Source organism: Zeugodacus cucurbitae, chromosome 3, assembly GCF_028554725.1.
Source record: "Zeugodacus cucurbitae isolate PBARC_wt_2022May chromosome 3, idZeuCucr1.2, whole genome shotgun sequence".
NCBI classification, from domain to species: domain Eukaryota; kingdom Metazoa; phylum Arthropoda; class Insecta; order Diptera; family Tephritidae; genus Zeugodacus; species Zeugodacus cucurbitae.
Genome location: NC_071668.1, coordinates 58040137 through 58053939, shown reverse-complemented (window position 1 = coordinate 58053939; position 13803 = coordinate 58040137). Strand labels below are relative to the sequence as shown.

At 37.2% G+C, this 13803-nt stretch overlaps 1 protein-coding gene across 3 annotated transcripts in view; it reads right to left on the bottom strand.

Annotated features, from left to right (window-relative positions):
• LOC105219268 (GTPase-activating protein CdGAPr) overlaps positions 1-13803 on the bottom strand; it is a 179135-nt gene that overhangs the window by 120641 nt on the left and 44691 nt on the right. For all 3 annotated transcript variants that reach the window (XM_054228247.1, XM_054228245.1, XM_054228246.1), the window contains exon 3: positions 365-407. The gene's annotated coding sequence lies outside the window, so the exon portion shown is untranslated. The remainder of the gene's footprint in view (positions 1-364; positions 408-13803) is intronic.

Below are 13803 nucleotides of genomic sequence, written 5' to 3'. Positions count from 1 at the left end.
TAATTTTTTCCACCTCTCAAAACTCCTCTTAGAAGATTTGTGGACACGCTGCACCGATTGGCTTAGTTGCCACAGCAACAAGTAAAACAGTTATGAATAAATAAAGCTCGCTCCCGATCATTCTGACTACACATTTGACTTAAATATCGGTGGTTTGTAATTTTGGATTCAGAAAAACTTTATTCGAAGTTCAGGGCGAAAGACAGTACTTAAGTATCATTTAGTCTCAGTAGAACAATTGTGTTAAAAAAAAAAAACATATTGAGAGTAAGATTTTGCTGATTTTATGTCTGCTTAAAACGTGTGCAGGTATTAGGAAACTGCAAAACCCACAATGATAATTAAATTACTTATTATAACTTACCTATATTGTCCCTACTGACATCTTCAAGAATTTTGTTGAAAATCTGCAAAAACATAAAATATTATTAATAATTAATATATCGACAAAAAGCGATTGAGAGCATTAAAAATTGTGATAATTTCAAGAAAATTTAAGTTCAACAGTTTCATACAAAATTGACTACTATTATATGGGACTACAAAAAGGTTGTCGCGAGATCAAACTAATGATCGAAAATTTCAGATTGTAAAACAAGGTTCTTATTTCTTAATTTCTGTTTATAAAACTCATTACAGATCCGGAGAAAATACGAGGGCTGCTATATATATTTCTGGCCTAGGCAACACTAAGTGTTGCCAGGTGTAATCTGACATTTCCATTGGAAAGTTTGACATTTTTTAGCATAACATCACTCAGAACGTTTTGTCATTTAATCGTGAATTGTTTTATTTACAGGGAATTAAAAAATTCATCTCGGCCAAAAAATGGAATTAACTCGTGAACATTTTCGTGCGATCATTTTTCACAACTTTCGACGTGGATTATCGCGACAAGAGTGCATCGATGAACTAAAATCTTTGTATGGCTATAAAGCACCATCCTATAGCACTGTGAAAAACTGGTACAAGGAATTTAATCGTGGCCGACGCTCGCTCAAAGACGAATTCCGTGAAGGTCGTCCAAAAACAGCCGTTGTGCCAGAAAACATCGATGCCGTACGTGAACTGATAATGCAAGACCGTCATATAACATACCTTCAGATAGAGGCATGCCTATGCATTTCTCCCACCAGCATACATTCGATATTGTATGAACACCTGGCCGTAAAAAAGGTTTGTTCTCGTTGGGTCCCGCACAACTTGACAATCGCTTAAAAAAAGGTTCAAAAAAAGTGCTTCGAAAATTGGTTTGAGCGCATGCAAAAGTGTATAAATCTTGTTGGAGAATATTTTGAAAAACAATAAAATCATTTTCGTTGATAAATATTCCTATTTTCATTATTAGGCCAGAAATATATATAGCAGCCTTCGTATATCGGCCTTTCTTTTATAAATTCAGTATTTTTTGAAGCTTTAGGTTTTTTAGGTTACCAGAAATATTTTCTATGAGGAAAATATCGAGATCGACAGCATTCCACAAAAAGTACAATTATAAAGAAGAAATAAGTAACGCAGAGAGAGTGAGAAATAAAGAGAGATTATGGGAAAGGTAGGTACTGCTCGACTTAAATTTCCCAATTCAAAAATTCGGAAAGCACAGATCGCATTTATTGAAATCTTCAAGAAGCGACATCAACTCTTGGTGAAAATAAACATTTTCACTTACATTGTAACTTATATTTTTGGTTAGTTGGCAATCGCTTAAAACATATGTATGTATCTATGTCATTCAGCAACATTGATAAAGAATTAATTTTTTTTTTAGTTGACCACCCTGCTCACAGTTATTTATATCTTCAAAGTCACCAGCTGGGGGAACGCTTCACCTCAATCAATGCGGAAAAGTCAAATGTCAAAAGGGTGGAATTAATTGCATTTACTAAAGAGGGGAAACGCACTTTCAACAACAAACATATGGGTAAATATTAAGTCAGCGCCCCTTTATAAACACAGCTCTCTTCAACCACCCTTAAGCAATAGTGCAAGTACAAATCGAATTCTTTACGTAAATTTATTTATGAAAACTCATTATTTACCAGCCGGAAAATATTTAAAGAATTTTGGAAACACTTTTTCAGACCCACAAGACTCACCAGTCAAGCGAGAGTGTAATGCGTGAAAATAAGAAGTGACAACTCAAAACACTTTTGAGGCAGTAAAACAAACGCTTCCGATCCCCCAAACACCAAACAGTGATATCACCAACAGCGACAACAACAACGAGCAGGCAAATGCGGCGGCTCGGCTGTTATCGACCCACAGCTATAGCGGGTGTTGCTACTGACTGCCGTAGGGGGGATTTAAGTCTAAAGTTGAGAGAGGCCGATTTTGTGGGGGTGTGAATATGGCACTTGACGGGTACTTAAAATTCTATTTACAGTTGTTGTATTGCAATGCGAATAGCCGCAATATTGCAGGCCATGGCCATTTACTGCGAACATCCGCGGAAATCGAGCATCATTGGAGCGCCCAAGTATGCGGCGGAAGGTGGGGTAAAGTGGCAGGAAAATGTGGATGTGGATGATTTGGCGCATGCAAACTGCGTGTTGTGGCGCAGTGGGGAGATGTGCGATGGCGAGCGGCATGTAATATTCATGTGGCATGAATAATAACGTCGAATTGACGGAAATGGTGGGCAAACAAAAAAAAAAAACAACGGAGAATAAATATAAAGTGTTGCGAATATATAAATATACACATATACATATGATTTGCTTTTTTATTTTTTCTCTGCTTTTGACTGCAGTAAAAAGGGTGGTAACCCAATTTTCGCTCGTTTATTACTTATTTGACATGTATTATTGTTACAATATTTTTTTCGATTTTTTTTTATATTCCTATTAAATTTATAAAAATATTTTGTTGCTAATTTTTTCAATTATTTAATTTTTTTAGTTGAAATTTTTTAATATAATTTGACATATTTTTTTCACATTGACTACAGCTTTGCTTTGAAAACCACAGTTACAAAATTTGCGCATAAAATTGGGATTGGCCCCAATTGAAGGCAATATGAGACTTCTATTTATGGAAATACATATTTGTGTAATATGAGTGCGTGGACAGTCAGTCATATATACATTCCGCTTTTTTCAGTTAAATGCGCTCTCAACTTTCAATTTAGTCTAGCACCGATGTGTGGAGTTTTATTTATTTTTTGAAAATTATTGATATATTTTTGCGAAATATTCTCTTATTATATCTTAAATTGGAGTTTAATTGTCGCAGGTTGTGTATAATTTTTCCTGATTGGATCTTATTAATGTGGTTTTAGACTTGGGAAATCATCAAAGTCAAATCCAAAGACCCGAAGAGAGTAGAATCACCACCTCTTTTCCGATTTTAAAGCACGATCACGAAGGACCTCTTCGAATTGTTCGATCCGGTGTGACGTCTACAGCGAACAGAAGTTATATGCAGTTATGAGCAGAAGAATATCGTTTGAAGCTATCTGTCTGTCCTAATAAAATTTTATGAAAATATGCTGAATTGAGCGGCGTTGAGTTAAACCCCAGAGGACATTCAATGCAAATGAACAGCCCTTACGAGTTAGAGACCAATGCAAGAAAAGTCTTCCAGTAGATGTAATGAAACTCTACAAGTCTCTCATCATTCCAGTCCTACTTTACAGTGAAGAAGCGTGGACGATGTCATCTTCCGATGAGACGGCACTAGAAGTTTTCGAGAGGAAGGTTTTGCGGAAGATTTATGGCCCCTTAAACATTGGCAACAACGAATACCGCAGACGATGGAATGATGAGCTGTATGTGTTATTCGACGACATAGACATAGTTCAGCGATTAAAGAGACAGCGCCTACGTTGGCTAGGTCATGTTGTTCGATTGGGCGAAAGTGCTCCAGCTCTGAAAGTGTTCGATGCAGCACACGCTGGTGGAAGCAGAGGAAGAGGAAGACCTCCACACCGCTGGAAAGACCTGCCTTCACTTGGTATTACCGATTGGCGCCAAACTGCCAGAAGGAGAAATGCGTAGCGCACTGTTTTGAACTCTGCTATAACCGCGTAAGCTCTGCCTACGCAAGTCAAGAAGAAGAAGATGTAATGAAAGCTGGATCTTCCGATCTTTATGTCTTACTACATCTTATACAACTATTCAGAGCGTATAGTTAAAATTTAAGAATACTTAGAAGCTGAAATTCTTGTCTTGTTAAAATACACCTAACCTATGGATCATATGTCTCCTCGATTGGATTTGATCAGTACAGACTTGAACAATAGAATAGCCTGTCGGACATAAATTTTGATAATCCTTGATTTTGAAGTTATAGACAATGGATTCGGAGAAAAAACTCTGCTTAAGTTCAGCTCTTCTAGTCTTCTAGTATTTCAGTAAACAAGGAAAGAGAAACATTTATACATTCGTTGAATTTTGGATGTAGAATTTAGAGCTTCGAACGTATTTTAAGCGACAAACTCCAAAGAAAGGAGCGTTTGGCTTTATTGAGTCTCAAGTTGACGGAAACTTGTGGTATATAGAGACTATAGGTGCACTTTTGTATAACCGACAAATCAAGAAGTAGCAAAGGGACTAACTTCAGCTTTAGAATTTTATGAGAAGGTATCGTCTCTTTGTAAGTACACTGAATTGCTATGTGAAAAAGTAAAGTAAATATCGTAAAAGTATTTCGAAATAATATTGACTCAACAAATATGTATGGCAATTTTATGAGTTGATAAAACGGCTGGTAGCCGTTGCACTTGAACTCAATCCGCGACGCAATATGTTTTATTTGTGAGCAGAAAATTTGGTTTGTATTTACTTACTTATTAAATCCGCGAATATTGTATGCGAATGGAATTAAGTTGAGTGGTTTTGTTGTTAACAAAAAATATTCAAACGGTTGTTTGTGTAAAAATAAAATATTAATAAAATATCGCTATCAAACTCTCGGGAAAGTTGAGTTACTAATAATATACGGTTAGTTAAAGTTACGTTGGTGATTCCCGCAATAAAAGCCATGTGGATTCCCATTGGACAGTTGATATACGAACCATATTGTATCAACCAGTTTTATCATATATACAATTTAAGTTAATTTGAGAACTAAGAAAAGCTGCCGGAATAAGCCTTCAGGGCAGCGGGACCCCCACGACATGAATAAAAATCCTCGTGAGTCAGAAAAAATACTCCGAACTCCCGAGGATCCAAAAAGCTCGACGAGAGCTAAGCATCAAACTGCTTGCAAGGAACCACTCGAGCGGAATAGCAATGAACAATCAGGTTCGGGACCAACAAAAGATGTAACAACGCCAATGTAGCGAAGGACAAGATGTTCTACGCAGCGGTGGCCCATCCCTTCAACTATGCGGTTATATACACCGGTAGACACGGTGGTAACATACCAACGGAGCAGCAGACTCTGTTTAAGGCGGCTTTCGTCGAGGGTCTAATGAACCTAATTTTATTATCGACTTCTAGCAGGTCTGTTTTCAATATTTACATGGCTTGCTTCGGAAAGTGTGTATTCCCCCTGGCCATCAATAGATATTGCAGCCATCCGCTCCATGTGGAGAGACTGCCAGAGTTATGGGGCAATTGTAAGCTGTGCCTGGTGCATGACGATGAGGTTCACAGACTTCTAAAGGCTCACATCTTCGTGAGGGGAAGAACGGCAGTAATATTCACGGAGTCCATCGTTAAGATGTCAGCCAAACAGAGTGCGCACTGATCTTTGGGAGAGCACTCCTGAAGGGGATGTGATTGTGATGGAAACTTTAGGTGTAAGAAAGTCCGTACTGACAGAAACCATTATGCTAAGGCAAGTGCGAGGACACAGGTGGTAGCGCCACCGGTCAGGGTGACGGCCGAAAGAGCCCAACAAACCTCGTTGTCGACACCTCAGACGAATTCCCCCTCAACAAAAAGCTCATCGGGACAGAACACTGAGACCTACGCGGAAACGGCAGGCTTCTCAGGACTGACTCTTTCTCAGGAGGATAGGTTCCTGACATTTAGTAGTAATGTAGGATTTATCGTTTACATAATACCCAAGTACGAAAACATATACTATTTAGTCCCTTACAAAAATGGGCAGTATTTTAATTTTATTGTATTTTGGTATGAATATACAAACCCGATTTAAAATTCTATTAAAACTTCCCATATTTCAAATTAACTTAATTACATTTATGTAAATATTTAATATATTACTTATGGACACAAGTTTATAGTATAACTTTTGGAGCCATCTAAAAGTGGCAGTTACAAGTTGCAATGCCAATCAAAAAGTTTGCCACCTACACGCCCAAGAAGTAGCATTTAAAAATAGAGCATTTAGTAGGTAGGTAGGATAATCAAATTATCAACCACACCCGACTGCCTTAATTCAGCGCACACAACGTCTTTTAAGTGATACTCTCATATTTACGCCGTAATCACGGACGGACCATTAAAGTAATTTCAAATACATATTTAGCAGCAAAGTGCTGCCTACTTTTAGGCGCCCAAGCAGATTGCGTGCGTTCTGCTTTTCTCTGCGAGGACTGAGAGGAAGTGAAAAGAGGCGAGAAGAGCAGAAATTCACAGAATTCTAACTGACAAACTGTTAAGCGCCTTAATATAGGCAACGCATATGAATATACACAATTTTACGATGACTAATAGTTGGATGGCTTGCTTGCTGTAAAGGAGGTGGAAGTGCTGGTAAACTCACTTACCGAAAATAAATATATTTGTCACAACATTATGGCTAAATGCATGAGCAGCAGCAATTTGAAAATGAAGCGGTAGGACTATGGAGGCCAGTGAGTTATTGTGACAACGAAGTTCATGGAGGCGTTGTGGGAGTGAGATTTTTCGTAGAAATATTGTTGAAAAGTGCTTACTTGCTGACAAACAAGCAGAATTCGTGAGTCATGAAGTTTAGTAAGATGAAAATAGAAAATCACAGGATATTTCATAGCAGCTGTTTTCCTCTTATATCCTTTTGGATATAAATTACAGCGCAGATTAAATTAGAATTTTCTGAGAGAATCAGCTGATATGGCGATGGTTGCAGACACAATTTTATAGTAAGAATTCGAGGAAATCGCTGCTGCATTAGCTGAGTCATAAATGGAAAAAGGAAAGGCAAAAATTGTCTCTTCTTCTTTGTCTCCAAATTGCAATAACTCACTTACTGCTTCAATTAAAATCAAAAAAAGATAACCGCGTTAAATATCAAGTGTCGAAATCCCCTCATTCTTACCAATACATCTCGCATTAAGTAATATTTTAATGCAAATATTTGCACATTTTGGCGTGACCACCTTGAACTTTTCTTTTCTTTCTTCTGCTCACTTAAGCCCAAATGTAAATATTATTAAAACACTTACAGCTGGCGCTAATGAATAAAATACGCTCGCGTGCACTTGCAAAGTAAACAAAATCCAAAATCAAGTAAATATTCGCAAACGACGAAAAATGGAAGGAAGTAAGAATGACTACATAAGAATGGTCGGACTCGGACATAGGATACGGCTATTGCGATTTTTCAGAATTATGAGAGTAGGGAAGTCTATAAAAGTGTATTATATAGGGTATTTTCCAGAGAAATATAAATTCCTAGAGTGATAATTGGCAAAATATAACTATGTATTTGACAATCTAAGTTTCGAATAATTTTTCCAATTTCCATGGAAAGAAGAAATTGTGGACTCTGCAGCCGTCATTTCCTACAAAAAACAATTACTGTCAGATATCAGATGCAAGACATTAAAAGACCACGGTGTTTCGAACCCGAAGATGTACTTCACAGGTATATCGTAACCAACTGTCATATGGTTCCAGTACGGAGGTCCAACAATCCCCACAACCCATAAAACCACAACTTTATTGGAACGAATTTTTATTGACCGAATTAAGTTGTTAAGTAGATCTTTGAACATTCCCTATCCCTCTTTTATGTTTAATCTCACAAAACAACCTTTATGAAAACAAAGACATTATACCTTTAGTGAAGAGTGGTACGAGTGTTAAACATAAAAATTTATAATAAAATCCGAAAAAATAAAATCGAAATCAAAACAATCAAATATTGTTTGGTCAGCAGTAAAACTTGATGCATTGCATATTAAGACAACAACAATGGCGTGAATGACGCATTGCTGTCCATCAAAGCGTGTATAAATTTTGATGTGTTTGCTTGAAATATTGATGAGACAAACCAGCAGTGATAATGAACGTAAAGTGACAAGGGAAATAAAACAAGTGAAAAAATTGCATAAAATTATTGGAAGATATTCTTTACGACCCCTTATGGGAGGGGGGGCTCTCGTCGCCGAGTATACAAAAAGAGTTCAAATTGTTCCAAGTATATGATCAAAAAGAAAACTAGTTCCCAAAACCTTCATCAGCTATTGGAGGATCAATAAGTCACCTTATCACTGTGTCATGAAATCAGGAAGAGTCGTTAGGCTCTTCATCTCAGAAATAATGGGTACAATTGGACAATAAACTTGGAAGAAATAATAATATCCCCGTCATCAAAATAAGTTAAGGTCATCAATACTTTTTATTCCGCTTATGTAGATTACACAATACCAAATGTTATAACTTTATAAAGGGTGATCCAAGTAGAGGTACTTTTTTTAATAGCCTTTTTTGACAGATCATGCTTGAGTCGTGACAAACTGTCATGTTATTTTTGTTCAGTATTGTTTGGCATTTCTGGTACTGGGCGTACTATTCCCAACACCATCACCCAACTTGAGACCCAGTATTCAATATTGGAAAATATTGGAAAGCGTAGAAAATACAGCATGTGAACTGAAGCCGGTCGACCTTTCCAAGCGACATCGCTTCGCTCTATAGTTCCAAGAAGTTCCGACGTTTTCGAGCCAAACTCTGTTCAGCGATGAGACCATTTTTGGATCAATGGGTATGTAAACAAGCAAAATTGCCGCAAATGGGACGGAGAATAACCTGAAGAAATTCAAGAGCTGCTATTTCATCCAAATAAAACAACGGTTTGTTCTTCAAAAATGATGCCGATGAGAACGTAACCGTCAATGGCGACCGTTATCGCGCCATGATAATCGGCTATTTGATGCCCAAAGTTGAAGCTCGTGATCTCGGCGACATTTGGTTTCAACAAGACGGCGCCACTTCCCACACATCGCATTAATCAATAGATTTATTGCGAGAACACTTCGGTGAGCTGATAATTTCACATTTTGGGACGGTGTATTCATGTGATATCACAACGTTAGACTGTTTCCTGCGGGGATTATTCCTGCCGTTTCGATTCAGTCCATGGAGTAAGCCATCACGCGTGTCATTCGACATTTACTTTAGTTCTTTAGTTCATCAGGTATCATTCTTAAGGCGAATTTCAAAGATTCGCATGTATTCAATGAAGATTGACTGTATAACTCAAGCAAAAGAACAATTATCAACAAAATATTAAAAATTATCTCTTATCATGATCCAAAGCAAATACATATCCTCAGCAACACCTCTTAATCAGATAAGACCTTTTCACATGCAAAATAAAAAATAAACACGATAATTTGAAGAACCATTAAGTTTCTTCAACTGCGCAAGTGTAATAGCAACGGCACCGTTGCCAAAGCAAATGAAAAGTATACAACTCAATGAGGGTTTTGTGCGCAGAACGACAGTAGTTTAGGCTTTTTCGCCGGCTTAAGCGCAATTTACAGCATCAAAATTGCCAAGTGCCACTTCTGTGCAAAGCGGGAAGCGCTTTAATGGTGTATATACGCGTACATACAAATAAACGTGGGTATAAGCCTATACAGTTGTGAAAAAAAATATTAGCACTGTGGGATATTTTGTCTTTGTTGATAAAAGAATTCTATATTTATTAGAATAAATCGATGCAAATATTTCCTTTTCATCAACTTCTCAACTGCGATCTTTGGTCGTCTTTAGCTTAAGCATTATATTGGGTTGGAAAATATCTCCCTTCCGCCTTTTTGTCTTTTGAATTTCGCGGCTATGTATAAAGCGATACAGAGTACGTCTCCGGCAATACTATTTTAAAGTTTTCCTTCGTTAAAGGCAAATCCGATAGAGAAACGTTCCGTGAGATCAATGGTGTTTTGGGGGATGGTACTCTATCACTTCGAACTGCGGAGGAATGGTTTCGATGATTCAGAGCGGGTGAAAATGACACCATGAATAAGCCAACTGGCGGAAGACCTGTGACGACGAATACCGATCAAATCATGGAAAACATCGAGAACATGCCGGTCTATGAGGCATTTTATGACTTCGCCTCCCATCTCCTGAGTTAGTCACCAAACCCTTTTAAGCCATCTGCAGAATGCTGGATACATAAAAAAGCTTGATGTTTTGGGTGCCGCATGATTTGACACAAAAAAACCTTCTGGACCGATGGACCGCCTGCGATATGCTGCTGAAACGAAACGAACTCGACCCATTTTTGAAGTGGATGGTGATTGGCGACGTAAAATGGATCACATACGACAATATCAAGCGAAACCGATCGTGGTCGAAGACAGTGAATCGTTTGCCAGGAAGGTTTTGCTGTGTGTTTGGTGGGATTGGAAAGGAATCAGCCACAATGAGCTCCTCCCTTATGGCCAGACGCTTAATTCGACCATCTACTGCGAACAACTAGACCGCTTGAAGCAGGCGATCGACCAGTAGCGTCCAGAATTGGCCACAGGAAGGGTGTAGTGTTCCACCAGGACAACGCCAGACCACACACTTCGTTGATGACTCGTCAGAAGCTACGGGGGCTCGGATGGGATGTTTTATTGCATCCACCATATAGCCTGGATATAGCGCCAAGTTATTACCATCTGTTCCTGTCCATGGCAAACACCCTTGGCGGTGTAAACTTGCACTCAAAAGAGACTTATGAAAATTGGCTGTCCGAGTTCTTTGCAAATATGGAGGGTGGTATAATCGAACGAAACGGAGCATATTTGAACTAAATCCGATCACTGTAACACTATTTATAAAGCATTGAATAAAGAGCAAAAAAGCGGATGATATTTGCCAACCTAATATATTATATGAATACGGTGCAATCGTTCTCCTCAACACTATAGACTATGTAAAAGTTCAGAGATATTTTTTTAATGCCTACACACCAAGAGAATAGTGAAAAAAATAGGGAAAAAGAGCCAAGGCGAAAAGACCGTTGTGCTGCGCTTTCCTTTCTTCTCTACGCTTTTGGCCGTTTAAGTGTGTACTTGCAGCAACAGGCTCAACGGCTTACAACCTGCACAAAAGCTGGTGAGTACATACATATGTACATATATGTAGGTACGTATGTTCTACAGTTATGTTGTCACGTACAGCGTGTAGTGCAACATTTTCGTGAATGCATGCAAAAATAAATAACTACAAATTAAAGTATGTTGTTGCAATTTGCTAGTTTTGCATACTTAACTAGCAAAACATGCAAAGCCAAATTCTCAACTTGCATACAAAGTTGAAAATTGTTTACGGGAATACACGAGTACATACATATTTACACCAGCAACAGTTGAGGTAAGTGTACTGGTTTATGTGCACATACAGGGTGCGACGTCTGTTATGTTGGTAAGTAAAGAATTGAATACCTTTAAAAAATTGAAACGATCGAGTAGATTAGATATGTTTGATAATCTCATTTTAGTTCCATTCTAACCATGAATCGCTTCAATCCGAAGCAATGAGTCGTATTAGTGTGACTTTACATTGAAAATTACCTTTATTTTTTAATTAGTAAACTCTAAAAAAAAAAAAACGGAAATTCATTCGAAATCCATGTAACCTTATAGCAAACCAAACCAAACATTGACTCACAGGCATTTACGTTAAAACCATCATTGAACCGTATTTTTCGAATAGAGAAAATAAAATCTGACCTTCCAGATCTCCAGAATTGACCCTTATAGAGTGTTACTAATTTTTTTATTGTATTTGTTTTGGAATGAGTATCATTCCAATATCAAGATCCTTTAGATAAATAATCTATGGAAAGCACTCTATTTAACAGTTCTGTATTCGAAGGAGACTCGATTATTTAGATAAGAATTATTCCAAATACAAAACCCTCTACTTTACAGTTCTGTATTCAGAGAACTCTCCCAATAATTGGAATATGAATCTCAGCTACAGTTTTTGCTTTTATTACTACAACTCGTTTTAAAGCCATAAAAGCGGCAGTAAGAGTAGGAAAGCCAAATTTGAAAGTTCCTGATTTATACTATTTGTAAGAGCATAGCATAGCATAGAAGTCAGTGCTATACTGCCCGAGACGGTCGAAAAACCTAAAAATTGAATATTATTGAGTGATTGCTATTGCATTCAAATAAATATCCTATAAAAACAAATAATTTTGATTCTCTCAAATAAAAAACGCAATTAAGCTACTCTACGATATAAAATGTGTTGCACCCTGTATTAAGAAACACTGTTGCAGTAAGTTGAAATTGTTTCAGGAATTTCATGTGAAATATTTAATCCAAACAACATTTTTCCAAAACATTTAAGCTTATTACAAGTGTGTGCCTGTGGGGTTTTTGATATGTTTAAAAAATAGTGTGAGTTCTCTAGCATGAAACGTGGTAAGTAGAGTAAAGTAATATTTCAACAATGTAGCTGGATAATTTTTTTAGTATGTTAATTCATTTAACAAACGAGTTTTTTCTTCCAGTTGATCATATGGAACTTATCTATTTTTTCGACTTTAGACGAAACTCTCAAAATAACCCAGCTTCCCTCAACTACGAGATTTCTTTATCTAAAATACTTCTTCAAATCAACAGATCAGTTTCTCTCAGCTAAAAGAATAATTCATAGAAAATCCTTCTTCAAACTCATAGCCACCAATAATGTTATTCTCAATTCGCGGAGTCTCATCAGCAGCTGCCAACAGACGCCATACCAACACTTTTTCGTTTAAAACTTTCAGACTTTTCATCCATTCATCGCACTTTTTCTTCCACTTTTGAAAACCTCGACAAACGTTATTCGATCAAACCATTTTCATATTATAATAATAAGAACTTAGCCCTAAGTTCGGGTACAACCGAACATTTTATACTCTCGAAATTTATTGATAAGATATTGACAATTCGACTAATGTATTCGGCATAAAGTCCACATATCTTCACTGGTGCTTAATTTCTAGATTGCTAAGTGAACGAATCGATTGGTCTTCAAAATTGTGGTACAGTAATAGTAGGCGTGGTTGTGAACCGATTTCTCCCATTTTCAAACTGTGCTATTGGGATGCTAAGGACATGTAATGAACCGAATTTTGTTGAAATTGATGGAGCAGTTTCTAAGATAAGGTTCGTGACAGTGGACTAATTTTGCACATCTACGAAATCGACCAATAATATGATGCCAGAGATTTCATCAATTTCAAATTTCAATTCTACATTAAACAATACATAAAACTCCCTTGAAGAGAGCCATCACTGAAGTACTATACAGAAATACTACCCACGGACCTTGGCAATCAATGTATGCATTTCCTAATATCACTTTACTCGACAAGTACACTTTTACAGTTATTATTCTTTTTGTTTTTGGATAAAAGAAGCCCTGAAAATACACATATTTCCTCTCTAGAGGAAACATATTATTTACAAATGTAACATGTTTGCATAATGGAAATCACCGTTGCGTCGGCAGGTGCAACGGTAGCAGCAACAATAGTAAACCATAGTAAGCCGTTGGCAATGACGAAATAACAATGTGTAAAGGTAATAAGAGACCAATATGACATTACTTCCGCGGTATTTTCATAAAGGTACTCAAATAACAATTGTTGGAATATATGAGTTGACTGGTAGTGATAGTTTCAAGCTCAGAT